The following is a 9,174-nucleotide window of genomic DNA, read 5'->3' as shown; positions in this document are numbered from 1 at the left end:
ATGGGAGCGCCCCCTAGCGGTCAACGCAAGAATGCAGCCTAAAATCTGCGTGGCATAAGAGCCTTATGCCACGCAGATTTTAGGCTGCAGTCGGCGTTACGATGTTCCTGAATCAGGAGCATTCGTAACGCCGGAGCAAGTAAGCAATTGCGCTGCGTAACCTATGGTTACACAGGCGCAATTGCTTCTTGAATCTGGGCCACTATTAGCAGGGATTCCCTGAGACCTGAAACCTATTGGTCCCTCCTTATGAAAAGGGTTGGGAAAGGCTGGTTGGTATACATTGTCATTTAGGTAGCTTTGTGCTGACATCTTGTGGCTATAAGTGGAACTACATAATGTTTTTCAAGAAAATGTGGACAATAATGCCTTCTATAAATCTGCCTTCAAATAGCTCACCCAACCAGTTTCTGTCAAGGCAAAAAAAAAGTAAGGCATATAAATCTCTTGTAAAATGTAAAAAATGCATCGACTAAGTGCAGATATTTGGAATGAGTTCAAAGTTCACTTGTATCTTTCTGAACCCATATGACTTTATATGAAAACTGATAAAGAATAAAACCTGATGGAGGATCTGCTACTGAGAAGTGCGCTCTGATAAAAAATTGCGAATGTGGATGTGACCCAGCTGTGTTTTCAATCAGTATTAAAGGGAAACAACAGTATGTTTTTATATATAGCTCTATCTGTCTGTCTGTCTATCTATCTATCTATCCTATCTATCTATCTATCTATCTATCTATCTATCTATCTATCTATCTATCTATATGTCTATCTATCTATATGTCTATCTATGTATCTATATGTCTATGTATCTATATGTCTATCTATCTATGTATCTATCTATGTATCTATCTATGTATCTATGTATCTATATGTCTATCTATATGTCTATCTGTCTATCTATCTATCTATCTATCTATCTATCTATCTATCTATCTATCTATCTATCTATCTATCTATCTATCTATCTATCTGTCTATCCTACATATTTTAGTTCAATTTGGGTTAAATGGAGAACTAATATTTTTAACACAAACTGTCCCATGGAGATTTGTCTATCAATTTCTTCTTATCCTTGGCACCATCTAGTGGGCAAATTCAATATTTTCCTTTTTTTTTTTAAATGTCTTTATTTTTTGCTATATTCACACAGAACAGAAGACATGCACTAGTAAAGAGAGTCACCCCCCTCATCACATTAGAGGTCCCCTCTTCGTATCAAAGTCACCCCTATACATCAGGGGCCCCCTCCATCACATCAGAGGGCTCCTCATTATATCAGATCTATATATGGTAAGTGGTCAACTTCAGAATTAATAGAATCAGGGCCGGCCTTTGGGGTGTGCGAGCTGTGCGGCCGCACAGGGCGCCATGGGCAACAGGGGCGCCGTGAGGCCATCACAGCTTGCAGAATGTGAGTAACTCCCCCTCCTCTCTCTCTGTCACCCCCCCTCCTCTCTCTCTCTGTCACCCCCTCCTCTCTCTGTCACCCCCTCTCTCTCTGTCACCCCCTCTCTCTCTGTCACCCCCCTCTCTCTCTCTGTCACCCCCCTCTCTCTCTCTGTCACCCCCCTCTCTCTCTGTCACCCCCCTCTCTCTCTGTCACCCCCTCTCTCTCTGTCACCCCCCCCTCCTCTCTCTCTCTGTCACCCCCCTCCTCTCTCTCTCTCTGTCACCCCCCCTCCTCTCTCTCTCTGTCACCCCTCCTCTCTCTGTCACCCCCTCCTCTCTCTGTCACCCCCTCTCTCTCTGTCACCCCCCTCTCTCTCTGTCACCCCCCCTCCTCTCTCTCTCTGTCACCCCCCTCCTCTCTCTCTCTCTGTCACCCCCCCTCCTCTCTCTCTCTGTCACCCCTCCTCTTTCTGTCACCCCCTCTCTCTCTGTCACCCCCCTCTCTCTCTGTCACCCCCTCTCTCTCTGTCACCCCCCTCCTCCCTCTCTGTCACCCCTCCTCCTCCCTCTCTGTCAGCACCCCCTCCTCTCTGTCCCTCTCTCACCCCCTCTCCTGCCTCCTCCCCCCTTTATCTCACCTCCCTCCTCCCACCTTTTTTACCTCCTCAGGGGATGGGGGCCCCACGAGGTAGGCTATATGGGGCCCCAATTATTGCTGACAGCCACCCTATGAGTGAGTGTACCAGTTTGGATGTGTCTTGCCGACACACTTTGTGTATGTTTAGGTGACCAGGGGGCGAGGGGTGAAGATGGGGTGGGGCGCCACAGGATTAGATCGCACAGGGCTCCTGAACACCTAAGGCCGGCCCTGAATAGAATACTATATTACAGCACCAATGTCCCCACGATCACATAGAAAATACAGGGTAGAGGGGATGGGACTTTATGGGTGCAATTAGTACTATAAAAATAAAGTTATTTAGATAAAACCACACTTTATTAGAGTAACTAAAACACACATTAAAAACAATTTGTACAATACAGTGGAATCTCGGATCCAGTTCCAGGAGAATTCTTGTAATCCAAAGTACTTGCATATTAAGGCGAGTTTCCCTATAGAAGTCAATGGAAATAAAAAAAAATTGTTACACATTGACTTCAATGGCATGGCATGTTTACACACGGCTCTCCCCGTTCTTCAGCTCCGGGGACCGATCGCGGGACTCCAGCGACGATCGGGTCCGCGGGTCCCACGGTCACGGTCACAGAGCTTGGGACCGGGTCGCGGGAGCACGCCGCGGGCGCGCACCCGCGACCCACAGCTGGGCACTTAAGGAGGACGTACAGGTACGTGCTTGTGCCCAGCCGTGCCATTCTGCCGACGTATATGTGCTGGAGGCGGTCCTTAAGTGGTTAGGGTGTATTTTTGTAGCTCCTCTAGTTGTTCCCACATCTTTAGTCCTACATGTTTCGCTGCATGGCTTCCTCAGGGACACACATGGTTTTATCGCCACTATATGAATGAACAAATGCCAATTGCAAAACGTGCATATAATATATCATATCAATAAATACAATCACTATACATATCAAAGACTATCAGAATAAATACACAAACACATCTCCCCCCACTGGCAAGAGTTCCCTGAATGGAGTCATACCTCAATAATAGAGAATGTGTTTGACAATAACTGGATCTCATTCTCTATCATTGAGGCCATTCAGGGAACTCTTGCCAGTGGGGTGGGGGGGGGGGGGTGCACTTTTTGTAATTGGCATTTGTTTAATCATATAGTGGTGATAAAACCACGCTCGTCCCTGAGGAAGCCTTACAGCGAAACATGTAGGACTAAAGATGTGGGAACAACTAGAGGAGCTACAAAAATACACCTTAAATGACCACAAAGCTGTCCATGTATTGTACAAAGTGTTTTTATTTGTGTTTTTGTGACTAATAAATTGTGGTTTTATTGAAAATACTTTGTGATAGTACTAATTGCACCTATAATATCTCTTAAAGCGGGAGTTCACCCGAAAAAAAAAATTTAACATTAGATTGAGGCTTATTTTGTGAAGGGGAATCGGGTAGTTTTTTTAAAATTGAAGCAGTACTTACCGTTTTAGAGAGCGATCTTCTCCGCCACTTCTGGGTATGGTCTTCGGGACTGGGCGTTCCTATTTGATTGACAGGCTTCCGACAGTCGCATACATCGCGTCACGAGTAGTCGAACGTCGGTGCGGCTCTATACGGCGCCTGCGCACCGACGTTCGGGCTACTTTCGGAAAATCGTGACGCGATGTATGCGACCGTCGGAAGCCTGTCAATCAAATAGGAACGCCCAGTCCCGCAGCCCATACCCGGAAGCGGCGGAGAAGATCGCTCTCTAAAACGGTAAGTACAGCTTCGATTTTTAAAAAAACACCCGATTCCCCTTCACAAAATGAGCCTCAATCTAATGTTAAAAATGTACTTTTCAAAAAAGAAAAAAAATGTACTTTTCGGGTGAACCTCCACTTTAAGATCAGATTCACCACTTATACAGGAGTCTCCCCATTCACAGAGTCCCGCCAATTACAATCATAATTAACCGCTTGCCAAGCGCTGCACGACTATTTACGTCAGCAGAATGGCACGTCTGCGCATATGGACATACCTGTACGTCCCCTTTAAACCTTGGATCTGCAGAATGGGGAGATGCCTATGTAAACAAGGCATTTCCCTGTTCTGCCTAGTGACAGGACACTGATCTACTGCTCCCCGTCATCGGGAGCAGTGATCAATGTTGTGTCACATGTAGCCCAGCCCCCCACAGTTAGAATCACTCCCTAGGACACACTTAACCCCTTCCTTGTCCCCTAGTGGTTAACTCCTTTCCTGCTAGTGTCATTTACACGGTAATCAGTGCATTTTTATAGCACTGATCGCTGTATAAATGACAATGGTCGCAAAAATGTGTCAAAAGTGTCCGAAGTGTCCGCCATAATGTAGCAGTCATGATAAAAATCGCAGATCGCCACCATTATTAATAAAAAAAAATGCCATAAACTATCCCCTATTTTGTAGACACCATGGGCCAGATTCAGAAAGATGCGCGTATCTTTAGGCGGGCGTAGCGCATCTCAAATGCGCTACGCAGCCGTAACTTAGTCAGGCGAGTAGTGTATTCAGAAAGAACTTGCGCCCGAAGTTACGGCGGCGTAGCGTATATGGGTCGGCCGTAAGCCCGCCTAATTCAAATTAGGCTGGTAGGGGGCGTGTTGTATGCTAATGAATCGTGACCCCACGTTAATGACGCGCCTTACGAACGGCTCATGCGCACGCATGCTCAGTATCACGTCTAATTTTGTCCCTAAGTTACGTCGGCTCAATGTTTAGTCGACGTGAACGTAACCCACGCCCATCCCCATTCACGGACTACTTACGCAAACAACGTAAAATACACTGCTGTTCCGACGTATATAGATGCGCCGGACGGAACTACGTTTGTGAATCGGCGTATCTAGGTCATTTGCATATTCGGCACGTAAATCAACGGAAGCGCCCCTAGCGGCCAGCGTAAATATGCACCCCAAGATACGGCGGCGTACTAAGACTTACGTCGGTCGGCTGAAGCCAGATTTCAGGCGTATCTAGCTTCAAGAATACCGTGCAGAGATACGACGACGCATCTTAAAACTTACGCGGCGTATCAATAGATACGCCAGCGTAAAATCTTTGTGAATCCAGGCCCATAACTTTAGCGTAAACCAATCAATATACGCTTATTGCTATTTTTTTTTTTTTTATCAAAAATATGTAGAAGAATACGGATCGGCCTAAACTGAGAAAGAAAGAAATTCTTTTTTTTTATATATTTTTGGGGGATATTTATTACAGCAAAAAGTAAAAAATATTGCTTTTTTTTTTCAAAATTGTCGCTCTTTTTTTTGTTTATAGCGCAAAAAAAAAAAAACGCAGAGGTGATCAAATACCACCAAAAGAAAGCTCTATTTGTGGGGAAAAAAGGACACCAATTTTGTTTGCTCTAATCATGTGCTTACCAAAAAAAACATTGGAATCCGTGCGTCCAGCGCCCTGCGTGTAGATTGGGGGCCAGGCGCATGGACCAGGGGGGCGGCGCCCCTTATGGACGGGCCTCCACTAATCGGAGGGTAGGAGACTTGCCCCCAGTCCCCTCCATAAGCCTCTGTCATGGTTGGGTCTGTCACAAATGTAACCACAGTGGGCCATATTCTCGTATAATTCCGGCGGGCGTCGCGTAAGCCATTTACACTCCGGCGCCCCAACCTACAGGAGCAAGTGCCGTATTCTCCAAACACTTGCTCCGTAGTTTGGGGCGGCGGAGTGTATTTGGCCCGGCGTATCCCTGCGTATCTCAAAGGGGGCGGCTTCTATTTAAATTAAGCGCGCCACCCGATTCTAACGAAATGTGCCGGGCTTAAAATAGCCCAGTGCGCATGCTCCAGTTCTCGGCGTAAAACGTCAATGACGCCGACGTGTGCGTCATTGACGTAAAGTCGTATTCAAGAACGACTTTAGTAAAACGACGTACCCGACGGGAAAACACGACGCGGACCCGACGCCATACTTAACATGGCCTACGTGGGACTGGCGTAAACTTACCCCTCATATAGCAGGGGTAACCTTACGCCTACGCAAACGACGTAAGCGACGGTTACGCGACGCAAATTCGTTCGGGAATCGGCGTATCAGGCTCATTTGCATAAACAAATGAGACCTGAACGTAAACGCCACCTAGCGGCCGGCGGAGTAATTACATTTAAGATCCGACAGTGTAAGTGACTTACACATGTCGGATCTACAGCGTATCTATGCGAAAATGATTCTAAGGGCCAGATTCACGTAGCTCAGTGGATCTATAGATCCGCTCGATCTACGTGAATTAAGTTCCGCTCCCGCAAGTTTAGGAGGCAAGTGGCTAATTCACAAACCACTTACCTCCAAACTTGCGACGGCGGATCCTAAATCCCCCGGCGGAATTCAAATTCCGCGGCTAGGGGAGTGTACTATTTAAATCAGGCGCGTTCCCGCGCCGATTTAAATGCGCATGCGCCGTCCGGGGAATTTCCCGGCGTGCATTGCTCCCACTGACGTCACTAGGACGTCAGTGGTTGCGACGTGAGCGGGACTTGCGACGCGCGTGTTCGTGAATCGGCGTACGCAAACAACGTAGGAAAATTCAAATTCGACGCGGGAACGCCGGCTATACTTAACATTGGCTGCGCCTGATAAAAGAAGGGGTAAGTATACGATGGGAAAACCGCTACGGAAACGTCGTAAGAAGACTGCGTCGGGTCCGCGTACGTTCGTGAATTTGCGTATCTCGCTGATTTTCATATTATTTATCGTAAATCAGCGGGAACGCCCCCGGCGCCATTTTTAAATTGAAAAAAAGATCCGACAGTGTAACACAGTGTAACACTGTCAGATCTTAGCCCTATCTATGCGTTTCTGATTCTATGAATCAGGCGCAATGATTGGACCAGTGTAAGTCAGAGATACGATGGTGTATCAGGAGATATCAGGAGATACACCGTCGTATCTCTTTGTGAATCTGGCCCTAAGAATCACTCGCATAGATACACGGGCCAAAAAAGAGAGATACGATGGAGTATCCTGAGATACTCCATCGTAAATTATGGCCCAGTATTTTAAATGATCCAGCCTGGAATTCTTCATGTGTGAGAGAATACGGCGTGCTGCTGTTTCAAAGAACATGAGAAATGTAAAGGATTATTATGAGAGGTCTGCATGTCCTGCGGGCAGTGCCGCCATCAGGGGGGTACAGGCATTACACCTGTAAGGGGCCCGGAGGTCCCCAGGGGCCCGGATGGCAACCCCCTTTAAAAAAAAAAAAAAAATTTTTTTTTTTTTAGGGGCCAATTTTTTTTTTAGAGGTCCGGAGGTCCCCAGGGGCCCGGAGGCCCCGGATGGCAACCCCCCTTTTTTTATTTATTTTTTATAAAAAAATATTTTATTTATATATTTTTATTTTATTTTTTAATAAAGGGCCATTTTTTTTTTTTTTTAGAGGTCCCCATATATATATAATATTATTATTATTATTATTATTAAAGGGCCCAGAGGTCCCCAGGGCCCCGGGTGGCAACCCCCCTTTTTTTATAAAAAAAATTATATATTTTTATATATATATATATATTTTTTTTTTTTGTCTTTATATATTTTTTTATAGGGCCCCGGATGGCAACCCCCCTTTTTTAATAAAAAAATTATATTTTTTTTATATATATTTTTTTTATATATATATTTTTTTGTATTTTTTATATATATATATATATATATATATATATATATATATATATATATATATATATATATATATATATATATAATTAAAGGGCTCAGAGGTCCCCAGGGCCCCATGTGTGGCAAATCCCCCCTTTTTTTTTTATAAATGTTTATTTTTTTATTTATATATATATATATATATATATATATTTTTATTTTTTTTATTAAAGGGCCCAGAGGTCCCCAGATGGCAACCCCCCTTTTTTTTTCATAAATGTTTATTTTAATAAATATATATATATATATATATATATATATATATATATATATATATATATATTTTTTTATTATTAAAGGGCCCAGAGGTTTATTTTTTTAATTTTTATTAAAGGGCCCAGAGGTCCCGGATGGCAACCCCCCTTTTTTGTAATTTCTTTATATATATATATATATATATATATATATATATATATATATACATACACACACACACACAAACATTTATATATATTATTAAAGGGCCCAGAGGTCCCCAGATGGCAACCCCCTTTTTAAAAAAAATATATATTTTTTTTATATATCTTTTTTATTTTTATTAAAGGGCCCAGAGGTCCCCAGATGGCTACCCCTTTTTTTTATACATTTTTTTCTTTATTTCTTCTTTTTTGTGTAAAGGGCCCCCCCGCTTCTCAATCCGCGGCAGCCCCCACCCCCCGCTTCTCAATTTCAGGCGGCAGCACCCCCCCCCCGGTTCTCTGCTCCAGGGGGCCCATGCCTGAAGCTGTGTAAGGGGCCCAATAATTCCTGATGGCGGCCCTGCCTGCGGGGAATATTTGTCATGTTCAGTAATGTTTGTGCCAAGTTAATTAATGTTACTTTTTGCATAGAAATGAGTTTACATTTATTTATTCTTACAGAGGCCTCCCCATTTTGGGAAAGTTGGGAGTTTTTCCCTATGTAGGCATTGGCATGGAAAATGAAATCATTTGTATAATCGCACGTCACCTTATCCCAGCTGTTCTTTAATCTTGAAATGAGAACTTCCGTCATTTTAAAAATAAATTGCCGATTACGGTTGCAATTAACCACTTAAGGACCCCTTCACGCCGATATACGTCGGCAGAATGGCGCGGCTGGGCACAATCACGTACCTGTACGTTTCTCTTTAAGCCCAGCCCAGTCCGAAGCTCCGTGACCACGCCCGTGGGACCCGATCGCAGCCGGTGTCCCGCGATCGGTCACAGGAGCTGAAGAACGGGGAGAGGTGAGTGTAAACACACTTTCCCCGTTCTTCTATGTGGCAGTGTCATTGATCGTCCACTAACACACAGCTCCTTTCTCTATCTGCAAAGTAGAGAGCGTCCTGACTCTCCTGCTCGCCCCCTCCCCCCTCAAGAGGTTTTCTCCACACCAGGGAGAAAGCCTCGCATTACTGTGTGGAGTTACAGACAGAAGAACAGGAAGTGAGGATTTCTCAGAAGAAATAAGGACATTTAAAAGCAAAATGG

The sequence above is a fragment of the Rana temporaria genome, chromosome 6 (assembly GCF_905171775.1).
Source record: "Rana temporaria chromosome 6, aRanTem1.1, whole genome shotgun sequence".
Lineage (NCBI taxonomy): Eukaryota > Metazoa > Chordata > Amphibia > Anura > Ranidae > Rana > Rana temporaria.
This window is presented reverse-complemented; position numbering follows the sequence as displayed.